Consider the following 12,714-nt stretch of genomic DNA (forward strand, 5'->3'; position numbering starts at 1 on the left):
CTTTGCTCTTCAAAACTGCCTCCCAAGGGACACTCTCGACCATGCTCCTAAACAGGCTAAAGTCTGCCCTTCGGAAATCCAAGGTAGCAGTTCTGCTGGCTCCCCGCCTTACGTGATCAAGAATTGAAAATTCTATCATTTCTTGATCACTCTGCCCAAGGCGACCTCCAACCTTTACATCCTCCACAAGACCTTCTCTGTTAACAAACAGTAGGTCCAGTAGGGCACTTCCCCTAGTTGGTTCCTTCACCAGCTGTGTTAGGAAGTTGTCTTCCACACACTCCAGGCACCTCCATGACTGTTCCCTCTCTGCTGCATTGTATTTCCAGCAGACATCCGGGAAGTTGAAGTCCCCCACAAGAACAAGGGCAGATGATTGTGAGACCTCTGCCAGCTGCTTGTAGAATACTTCATCGGCTTCTACATCCTGATTAGGAGGTCTATAACAAACTCCCATCACGATGTCTGCCTTATTGGCCTTCCCCTTAATTTTCATCCATACACACTCAGTGTTGTCATCCACACTGTTAAGTTCCAGACATTCAAAACTGCCCCTAACATAGAGGGCCACCCCACCACCTCTCCTTCCTTGCCTATCCTTTTTGAAGAGTTGGTAGCCATCCATTACAGCACTCCACTTGTGTGTGTCCTCCCACCACGTTTCTGTAATGGCAACTATATCATAGTTTCCTTGCTGTACAATGGCCTCCAGCTCCTCCTGTTTATTTCCCATGCTGCGTGCATTAGTATAGATGCACTTCAGCTGGGCTAATTGCCCTGCCACTTTCTTGGGGGGACAAGCCCTAATTCGCACCTGATCATACTCAGGCACTACTGTAGCTACCAAATTATCACTACCCCTCATGTCTTGGCTGTCACACAATTCACCATCCCCCACCATCACTGGGACAGGCTGCAAGACCTTGCTAACACTTTTACCCAGAAGCACTGGTACGCTTCTCCCAGGCACCACTTTTGTAATCCTGGTCTCATCCCCATCCCCCTTCAAACCTAGTTTAAAGCCCTATAGATGAGCCCTGCTAGCTCTTGTCCCAGGATCTTTCTTCCCCTTCGGGTTAGGCTTCCCCCACCTGTTGCCAGCATGCCTGGTTTCCTGACATTATTTTCAATGTGCTTCTTGAGAGCTAGACATAGCATTGCAGGAGTCACTGCAAACATACACAAATTCAACTCACTTTTGCTTTTAGTCATAGAATCACAGTGGAAGCTCATGTCCATGTGACTACCAGCCTCCCTTTTCACAGTTCTAGGGCACAGTTTTCCATTTCTTCTGAAAACAAGCAAGAAGATGTATTTTGAAAGTGACAGACTTGTTCTCCATTTACCCTGTCACAAGCAAACAGTCCAGATCTACTCTGTTACAGTGATCTATTTTCACTAACTATTCCTTGACAGAATCACAGGAAAATTTGGGGTCAGAAAAAACTTTTTATACAATTATTGAGCACTCTGAAGCTTTACTAGCAGTAACTTACTGTTCTTTCCATTCTCTTGAAGCACAAAAACATTAAACTTGCACAGGGAAAGAAGCTCTCACCTGAAGAGCAACACCACCTTATTTAGGGTGACTTAGTGTGCTGTGTAAAGTACACTGTGCACTTTGGTACTCCGTGTACAGTGTCCACTTTTTTTTTTTAAATGAGCTATTAGATCACACCTGATTATCCACACAGTTGTATTTAATTCATAGATCATACGAGGCATGTTAACCAATAAACAAAGAAAGAAAAACAAGCAACTTGCCAGGGTTGGCTCAACCATCATATTCCCTAGGAGCCTGCTTTCCGAAAGTTCCCATGCTCTCAAGGAAATGGAAACAAGCTCATAGGCGCCATGGGAGGGGGAAGAGTTTAAGGAGCCAGGACTGTTTTACTTACACTCATTATATGCTCTTCTTCATCCACCCTTAACTTCTTTGGAGCGGGGAGTCTCATAAGCACAGGGCAGTCTTCCAGTGGGCCACTGGAAGGCACAGGGTGGTGCACGAGGGTTATTATGTCCCTTTCTGTGGCCCAGCCCTCCTCATTTGCAGTCGCTGAAGGCGAAACCAATTTTAACATTTCTTAGTGACTGAGCAAAAAGCAAACCAATTGCAGTTCTTTAGTGGCATCTGTGTGCAGGCAGGGTGGCATCCAGTAAGAATTTTGGGGCAACTCCGTCCTTCTTCTGTTGGAAATACAACAGATAAAATTTCAAGGACGGGATATTAAAATATAGGCCATGAGTAAATACTCAAGCTACTGTATTCTCTAGGGTTTTGTGTTTTGGGGTGGTTTTTTTGTTTTGTTTGTTTGTTTTGTTTTTAAATTCTATGAGATCCCAATAAACAAGGGTAAAGACAGAGTCCATAGTCCCCCCAAAATAAGTGTTACTATTAATTAGTTCTCACAGATGCATGGGCAGTCACACTAAAACCAGACAGACTATTATTTACCACTAAAACTGGCAGTTTCCAAAAATCCATGTAGGAAGAAAATCCTCAGAACTATTTCATTATGGAAAGCTTCTGAAATACTGGATGCCCACTTAAAAAGTATTTGATACCCAGTGTTGAGAAACTGACTGAATTAGGTACTTCTGAAGGGGAGATTGCTCCCATTTATTTTAAAGACTGTCTAGTACATCAAAAGTGCTGTCACACAATCCCCTGCATTATCTGTTCCTCCACTTGTGTCCCACAGACAGTACTTCAACAGTAGTCCAGCTCTCCTCAGCAGCTCCACTGTGGTCATAAGCCTCATCAAGCCATCATTCACCTGACATGCGGTAAGACCCCGCTTTTCTGAAAAGCGGTTCTGGTCACTACTGACCAGGGAGGCCTGTATCACAACTGTTTGCCCCATGGTGTGACACGAACTCCGCTGAACTAGGAATCCTGCTCACAAAACGTTTAGTCTCCTGCACCTCACTACTGCTCTTGTCCTTCCAAGAGCAGGAAAGAAGGTCTCATGCTTGAGCCTTGCCCATACAAAGAAAAATATCAAATCACGTTGTAGTACAGCTTGGAAAACAGCCTACAAAATCCACAACCAACGTTGTCACAATTATGATTTTGACAGACAAGAAAATTTAACATCATGTGAAATACTATGAACTACACTGCTAGCATCGTGTTCTATTTCTATTATATAACCTAAGTATCTTTTTTTTTTTGTGAAGAATTTTTGAATTTGCCTTCCTTCCCAAGCAGAAAGAAAACTCAAAGACTTAATGTTTAAAAAGTTGAAAGATGCAAAGGTATTTCTTCGGAGAACTTTCAAGTTGCACAAGCAGTTAAAGATATTTTTTTTCTAAAGAACATTAAACAAAATACAGTCCAAAAGATCCAGAAGAATTTTGTAACAAAGTATTTCATCTTAGAACATGTGAGGGCCTCTCCCAAGTTTCTCCTTCAAGATCCCATCAGAATTAGTTCAATTTCACAAGCCATTACATTTCATTGAAATTCGGTTCAGCTGAAAGCTAGTCCAACAAGGTCCTTGGCAAACAAGCTGATAATATTCTTATCAACAATAAGAAAGCCTCCCGTCATTAGTAAGATTATAATTTTCCCTGAAAAAGAAAAAATAGTTTGGATTAAGAATATTCCCTGCTTATTCTGAAGCCATTGCTTTGTAATGTTCAGTACTCTCTTTCTGCATATAAGCGTTCTAAAACATTTTTAAATGGTGAAGCGAATGTACTCTTGTAACAACTTCAATTTGGATATAAAATCTCAAGTTTGACATGTACAGTGAGGAAAAAAGCATATGCTCCATTTCAGAAATAAAACTGACTGAGGCACGAAACTAACAAAGTCAGAAGACATACACCCCCTACACATACCTCCTCCTCTAGCTGCCTAAAACCTGTTCCAACCCATGCAATTCCCTGGCCAAGATTCAGGCAGCCTCTACAGCTCCCCCTTCTCTCACCCACTTGCTCAGAGCCGGTGCTGGACACCATCCAGCAGAGCTAGCTAGTGTTCTACCAGCCTCTGCTTGCATGCAAGCTTGGAGAACAGGCTGAAACGCACTAGCCTTGCAGAACATGCACATAAATGCTGCAGCAAGTGGCCAAAGAAAACATAAGAGATGGGGGCAGGCATAGAGCTGCCCAGCTCCAACCTAATATCACTATCATCTAAATGGATTTCGGGAGGTAGACTGCAGTAGCATAGGTCATTTCAAGTTCACAAAATTTCCAAAGGGGACAGCAGAGGAAAGTACCATCACCAGGGAAACACCAGCTTGGAAAGGAGCACTCAGTGCCCAGCGCTCCTCCTCTGCTACTCCTCCTCTCTGTGTCACTGAAGGCTACAGCCCATGCACCCATTGTGCACCAGTCTTAAAGGCAGAGTGCATCTACACCGGGTAACTTGGTATGGATCCAAATCTACTCTCACACAAGACTTGTTCATTGTCTGCTTTATAAGTCAAGCCCTTGTTAAGGGCTGTCCTCAGTCTGAGCTCCAGAGCAGGGAGGGGAGGAGATCAGTGCATGCTTCATGCACAGCCAAGCTCTCAAAATTAGTATGCTCCCGCTCACCTCTCCACCATCTGCCCAGAGCTCGGTTCTTCATAGGCACGGAGCAGACGCTTTGAGGCAAAGGATATAGGGCTTTGCACGCCTGTTAGACCTCTCTGCCTGCTGTGAAAAGGGAACAGCAAGCACACGTCTACTCTGCTTTCTTTGTGCTGTCTGTCCCCTTCCATCTGTCTTATCTAGGACCTGTTTGCTGCATTTCTGCAAGTAACTAAACAAAGTCAGGCTCCGACTGCAGTTTGTGTAGTGGGCCATTGTGGAAACGAGAAGGACTACATATATGCAGGCTGCATACAAGCTTCACCCCTCACAGACCGTGAGCCACTACTGCCATGAGGGGTTGTAGAGCCCCTCTTTGCTGCAGGGCACCACTCAACCATCCGAAGCTGCAAGACTGGGTCCCTAGAAGCTATCAAAACACACATACAGTTTCAGAGATAGAGGAGAAGAGACAGATGTCTCTATGCTGTATCCACCTAGCGCAGCCTTCAACAAGTCAGATCCCCTTGGGCACTTGGCTGAAGATACAGCTAATGATTCACTCAATGGCAGGGAGGAGAGATTCCTCTCCTAGCACAGCCCTACTGAGGAAGCTGAAAGAAGAAACAGAAAAATGGTTTTCAAGGCATTTTAATAACTCATATAATCAGATTTAAATATGGATGCCTGAAAGAAGAAGATAATTAAACACAATAGGGACATATTTCAGTCATTTTGCCAGCCACAGCTGCTCCATAGGATTAAGCAGTTCTCTTTGTGCACCTAGCTGGGTGGTGACTCTTTAGATCACCCGCAGTTCTGTTGTCAAGATCAGCTACCTATGTAAATAGCAGGAACTGGTTTCACCAGAAAAACGGGGAAACTCTGCTGCCTTCCCAAAGCAAAGCTAGAACACATCACAGGGAATCTCTGTGCTGAAGGAGCAGCAAGATATTGGGAAGCAAATCTATACAGAAAAATATTCATTGGCAATTTCTTTCCATCAGAAAGACAGTAAAAGGACTCAAAGTGATCTCAGAAAGGGCTTGCCGAAGCCTGGGTACCAATGTGACTCAGGCCTCGGAAGTAGTGTGAGCATAAAGTGATTTAAGTCCATTTCCTGTTTATAAGATAACACCACCTTCAGCTGATTAAACACCTCAGTCTGGAAGTCTGCAATTAGCAATAAGGCTGATAAATAATTGTATTTGAAATGGAAATTATATAACTGCTACCAAGTGCCTCTGAGTTTGTGTGAAACAAACATTAAAATTTTAATTAAGAAGGCTAAGCAAGAAGTTCTATGGAAGTGTCCAAATCTCTTGAAAAACCATCCTCCCCAACTCTGACCTGAAAACTAATGTGTTTTCAGCTCTTCCAGGAGGCAAAATTCTCTAATCTCAGATTTACTCAGCATCCTCATCAACACCATTCATTGTCGGCAATAACTTCTTTGGATCTGGTAATAAAATTATATCTATAATGCCTCTGCCAGAGACCATGTTTCAGACTGCCTCCCCAAGACACTAGTATAAGCCAAGATCACAAGAGTCTTAAGTGCCTAGCTCCTCTTCATTTTAGGGAAAAATTATGGATCTGTATCTACCTACCTGACTTCAAAGATGCAGCATTCAAGCAATCTTCTTGTTGTGGGTTGGTTTTTTTTTTTTTTCAAATCCTTTTACTAATTTTATCACCATTCCTTGTGATAAAATTGTTAGAAAAACCACACACCACAAACCCCCCAAAAACCCCAGAAGTACCGTGATACCCCAAGTTCTAAAAAAACTTAATACAAGTAAACAAGTGTGTTTCTGTGAACCCTGCAGTTACTATTTTAACATTGTTTAATTGAAAAGAGTTTGTCACCCTCCCAACACCCAGTTATACTTTAGCTCAGATAATTCATCTGCTCACCAGTTTAAATTTTGAGTCTTGTAACTACACTGTCCAGGTTTCAACAGCCATAAGTGTACTAACTAATATGATGCAATGGCAATTAAAAGCTCAGTCAAGGTGATTTCCTTTTGGATAAAAAATACATTCCTTTCTAAACAGCAGTTTCATCTGACTCATATTTCTTCCTACAGCATGTGTGCTAAACAATTAGCCAATGTTATTTGTTAAGAACATCTGTTCCTTCACCTGATCTTTCACTGTAGGCTGCCTAAGTAATGAAAAAAAAACAAAACCCACAACAAACTGCTTTTCTTTAGGCTTACTTGATCCATTTAATAAGTAGAGGGGAAAAAAAAAAATCCAGAATGGGGGGGTGGAGGGGGAACACAGCCTCATACAATAAAGTAACTAAAAGACATTACTTCTGAACTCTCATCTTCCTTACCTGCAAAAAAGTCCCACCAAAGTTACTTAATACACAAGTAGCTAAATACAGAAGCAAAAGAATGGCATATCTCTGTCACACTTCTCCCTCCTTACTCTCTCAGAACTGGACTCTGGCATCTGTATTTAAGTTTAGTAACAGTCCTCAAACATCAGTCAGAAAAAAGAGTCATGAAAGAAGTAAACAATTCCCTTAAGAGTGATAGGAAGATATATTTTAAAAAAAGGAAGTTCTCAAAAGATTTATTCCACTTTCACTTAGCGCTTCAGGTGTAATAACTGATCTGTGCCATTTACTTTTCAGCAACTCATAGAAGGACACATAACTATTTTGGATCAGGACTACAGTGAAAACCAGTAGGAGTGTATTAGACAAACTACAACAGTAGTTACACAGTTAATGCAGTAGCGACTGTAGCCAACTGCAGGAACTGTGTTGGTATAAATTACACTGGTCATCTCATTAAGCCTGCGAGTACCCCTACTGCATTTGAAATTACATGGAAAATAGCAGTCACCAAGCAATTGCCCCAAAACTATTTTTCTTGTGAAATATCTAATATGATCCCTTCCTTTTCTAACTTGGAAACCAAATGCAGATTTTACTCTTAGTCATCTCTGTATCAAAAGCTGCTACTGGACTTGATTGAGCCATTTTCAGCAAAGATAGAATATAGACAATTTATCTTCAACTGTATAAAAAGATGGAAGGCAAAGCATCAGCTATTAGGAGACCTGTATCAGTACAAGCTGATCAGAGCTACATACACACCATGGTTCATGATCACATACCTTCAACTCACTCTGAACAAGGGGTGGTATCGTGAGTCTTGTTTTCTGCTGTTCCTATCCACCAGGAGAAACTGAGAGGTCATATGAGCAGGCTGAATTCCTGAATTACTTTATCCATCATTGCCCTAGAGGGTTTAGGGGTATGCAGTAATAAATACATAATCTGAACATATTACCAAAGTTAAAGCTTGTGCATGAATACCCCAAGCATAGGCTTTACTGCCTCTGCAAACAACTTCAATAAAAACGCACGACCTAAAAAAACCCACTCCATGTAATTTCTAAAATGCTACCGATATTACCACGGAACCTTGACATAGCTCAATTAATACATAACCATCTGCTGCATAGGATGAGGCAAAATGTAACTTCCAGAGTAGTCATTAGCTGAAAAGCCATACACTCTTGTCTACAATCCCCTTATGTCTTTAGATAGGTATGTGTCCCGGGTCACCTAAACCACAACAAAAGATTTCAGATTTTGCCTTTTTTTTTTTCTTAAAACATCTCCTAAGAACTTTCTACTCCTAGTTGTTGCTTAATGACTGTAATGACTTAATTAAACGTACTACTAAACAACCACATCCTGTAGATTTGTTTACCTGTCTTCTTTCCCTCCAAAGAGATTTAAGTAGCTCACCTGTAGCAGACTTGTAAAAGACAATGTTACACCCCTGCTTGTTTGCAGAAACACTGAACAAAGCTGTAACCAAACCAAAGACCAAAAAAGAGTTAAATTCTATCTCCTAGATTTGCCTTTTAAAGCTTTCATTCCATAAGCTATGAACTCCCCTTTCATTAAATGGATAGTACAATTCAAGCAACTCCATGCTGATTTTCTGAACTACATTGCGTTTCTTATGGCTCTGCTCCCCAGTGACTTACGAAATAAGTAAATCAGACAGATCTGAAGTATTTTCTTCCTCATCCATTAAACCTAACTTTCAAATTCTAGACTACTTCTTTAGGTGTGTGTAATAATAATTCACATTACATAGAACTTGCCACTGCTGCAGCTAGGGAAAGCTTATTTAGACAGGGCACCAACTGCCAGTCTCTGTTCAGAAAAGGCTGAAACTCAGTGGCAATCAGATCTACCCCAGTGCTCAGTTTGGAGCTGAATCAACAGAAATAAAAGATACTTCCAGGGTGAAAATAAGCGAGAAAAACACTTTAGCCTAATCAGCCAAGCTCAAGGGCTAGTCACGAGGGCTAGTCACAACTGCAGTCTCTTTTCTTACTATTTTAAAATGTTGCTTCTGTAAAATCAGTGCTACCACAGGACTCAAAAAGAAAAAAAAAAAAAAAAAATCACCTATCCTAGAGATTCCAGATAGGTAAACAAACAACGTACCAGTGTTACAAGTACAGCAAAAACCATTTATATTAAAGTTATGACATTTCAGAAAAAACAGTGTAAGTGTGCTTAAGATTTTTATTCTCTTTGGAGACCTATAGCATTTATCCAATTGTCATCCTCCTTACCAGGCTGCTCCCTACCAGCAAATAAAAAGGAGGCTAAAAAATTATCCTCCAATGTCACAAGTCGTGATGTTGCATTTGGAGGCACAGATGAGAAGAAAAAGCTTTCTTCAGTAGTAAAATACCAAGTATACAAGACAGAAGATGAAGCAACTGTCAGAAGGCCTTAAGTACCAGTCTGCCAAAACACAGCTACTGATTTAACAAGCCCAGTAAACCATTCCCAGAATGAACGCGAGTCTTCAGAGAAACGTGAAAGCAACATTCAAGCGACTATAGATGCGAGAAATATTTCACCTAACCCTTGCTAGTCTTGGGCCCCAAAGTACATCAACTCGTATCTGTGCTGCAGTAAGTTATCTTCCAAACTGTAATGTATATCTGCATCCCTCCTGTGCAGGTTTGAGTCATGTATGTTTATCATATTCTTGGCACACATATTCTCACACGCTCCCACAGACCAGCTCTTTCTCACAGAAACCAAATCTATGTTTGTCAAAAATCAAAATCCTTTTCCAAGTCTTGTACAACCTCACTTGTTCTTGAGCTATGAAAAATAAAAGGCTTCCTTTCACTTTTCACTGTATCGCTTGTTTGCTCTATTGTTGTACTCCTTCACACAGACCAACTCTTTAAACTGACATTACATTGCAATCAAGTTGGCTTTTTTAAAGCCTATTTTTTAATTTTCTTTCCAACACCTTCTTGGCACCTCACATTTCCCAATTCTTAAGCAAGCCTACCAGATAAAAGCAATTTTCTGAGAGATGCTCACTTGATTTCAACTCTTTCCACCTACCTTTTCATTGCAAAGGAAGGACTTACTTTTTTGTTCTTTCTTTCCACAGGCATTCTTCTTATTGGAGACATATATGAACTTTCTTTGACTGTTTATTAATGGAAACTAGAGTCCCCAGACACAACACCCTCACTTTTGATGCAAGGATCCTTTTTATTAGCTTCCTCATTCACCTTTATCTTCTTCATTACAGTAGGAGAACACTTAATATTTTCATGTGTTTCTTCTTCCAAGGATATTAAATTTAATTATATTTTAGTATGAAGAGTACCAAAAGGATAAAATGAGAGTTCAGAATCTTGAGATAGGACTTCCAGATGTAACTTAATTTCCAAAGCATCTTTGACTTTCATCATTTCTATTTGCAGTTGCCAAAACTAGAACCAGTTAATCAAAAGTAGATGCAGGCTTTACAGATTCCAGTAAAGAATGAACCCCCTGAGATTAAGTTCACAAGCAAGTTTTTTTTTTTTTTCCTCCAGTGAGGTTATATAAGTCTAGCTTTGTCCACCTCCAGGGAACTGTCTTCAAGGAGAAAAAGAAAAAAACAAAACAAACAAAAAACAAAACCAAACCAAAATACAAAACCAAAAAAACACCCACCTTAAAAAACAGCAGTTTAAAAATTGAGAATTGCTTACAGTAGCACAGAAAAAGACTTCTTTCTCAAAGTTATTCCATAAAGCTTAAAAAAAATTATATATATACTTTGGATAGAGATGGAGAGAAATTATGCATTGTAGGATTTTCTTCTTTTCTTCCTTCCCTGCTAATTTTTCTGCTACCCTTCCTTCTCCCCACTCACCACAGTCAGGAAAGAGATTATAACCCAGAGGCTCCCAACCCTAGCTTGCTGCTAATTACATGTGCTCACAGCACCTATTGAGCATTCACGATACCTGGCCTGACTTCCAGAGGCATGGCATAACTGCCTACTCCCACTCAAATCCATGAAAAATTGAAGTCAAACCAGTCAGGCTCTAACATCCACTTCTGGTTTCCATCATCAGAGAAGCAAGAGTACATACTTAGAAGAAATAAATCCTTGGAGCAAACCAAAGTTGTCAGAAACGTGCAGCCTCTCAAAGCAAGTAACTCAGGCAACCAAAGCAGATCCCTGGATGCTACCGCAGGCTAGCCTTGCTGTTGTAGTAATTCCTTAGTTATACTGATTTAAGAATAGGAATGACAATAACAAATCCACACCTGCCACAGGACACTAAGATCATCCTTTGTCAAATGTTAGTGACACGTGCTTTGCACCCTGCAACAAGCTGCCTTACATGTTATCACATACACATTTACTATGACTCAGTATTTAGGGAGTTTTAATGATTTGTTTATGTAGTCAGCAGCTGATCATCAACTGTGCAAGTTATTAAAACACATTTTCTGTCTAGAAAAGCAGGGAAAGATGCCAATGCCATAACATTTTAATTAGAAGATCTTAACTTTTGCCTTGCATTTGTGACTTTCTGCCTCATTCTACTTCTAAGTTCAGTCCCCTTGAGGCTGAGAAAATGAGTGCCACAACCTCCTATAACTGGATTGGTGGAGGTTTTTAAAGCTAATCAGTGACAAACAGCACGGCTAGAACTTTACAAGCCACAGCACTATGTTACAAGAAGCAAGTATTTACACAATTCCTTTGTTTTAACTGCAAGGTCATATTTGCAGAACCAGATAAACAGTAACTTCAAACAAATTCTGAGGTCTTGAAGTATAAATCATAGATAGAAGGCAACCATTTAATCACACCAGAGAACACCTCACACTCTTAGCAGCTGCCACTGCACTGAAGAATCCTATTCCCCTGAAGTTACAGGCATGCATTACTATGGGAAGCATAAAGTGGTACCATGAGGACACACAATACCCTGCACTGTGCATACCTAAAGCCCTGTTCAAAGAAACTTCTAACCTTTAGCATGTGTCTCAAACCTAGAAATGCAAAGCCAAGTTATAGTCTTCATACATTATACTTTACTGATGTTATTTTAGATTGACAAGCTTATCAAGGAAAGACTGAGTTGCTAACTGTAAGTCCAACAAATTGACCCCAAGACCTAAACAGGTTTCTTCCTCACATAAACTACCAACTGCATTAACAGTTGTATACAAACCATTAAGAGTGAGTTTACACAGTTAGATTTTCCATCTAATAACAGCACAGCTGGCAGTTACAATGTCTGCGCAGCATGATTTGCTATCGATACAAGTACAGAGATACAGCTGTGCACAGGCAGAATGGCCCTGTATCATCTTTGTCACCATAGGAACAGTGGAGAAAATACTGAATGACCCAAATACTCAATCTCTAGCAACACAATTCTATGACCTGCTGGGATTCATTCAGTTTGTCCCATTTCCATTGGCTCCAGAATATTGTTGCTCAGTTTAAAAGTACACATGCATTTTGGGGGAAGTTTACGCTTGGGCCCGAGATGCAAAATCAACATTCTGACCATTAGGATATTCGTGTAGTTTGAACAGCAGGGATGAAGAGACATACATGCTAAATTTATAAATAAGGGAGTTGGGAAATCTGATCCCCTGGTTCTGCTCACAGGTCTGCCATGGATTCCCTATGGCCTTTGCTAGTTACTTAATCTTTCACCTGTTGAGCGCAATGAACACTCCGATGACCTCATCAGGACAAGGACACAGTAGTCCAGATGACGTTCCTATGCACAAGCTGAAGCACGCCAATTTACTGAGGCCACCTGATGCAGAACCTGAGTCAGACTGTCAGAGCTGTGAGGAAGGGAATCTTA

At 40.8% G+C, this 12,714-nt stretch overlaps 1 protein-coding gene across 5 annotated transcripts in view; it reads right to left on the bottom strand.

The window, feature by feature from the left end:
• The window catches only part of GRAMD1C (GRAM domain containing 1C), a 58,408-nt gene that overhangs the window by 42,944 nt on the left and 2,750 nt on the right, over positions 1–12,714 (bottom strand). The gene's annotated exons all lie outside the window — the stretch shown is intronic.

This window comes from Vanellus vanellus (assembly GCF_965231255.1).
Source record: "Vanellus vanellus genome assembly, chromosome: 1".
NCBI lineage: Eukaryota > Metazoa > Chordata > Aves > Charadriiformes > Charadriidae > Vanellus > Vanellus vanellus.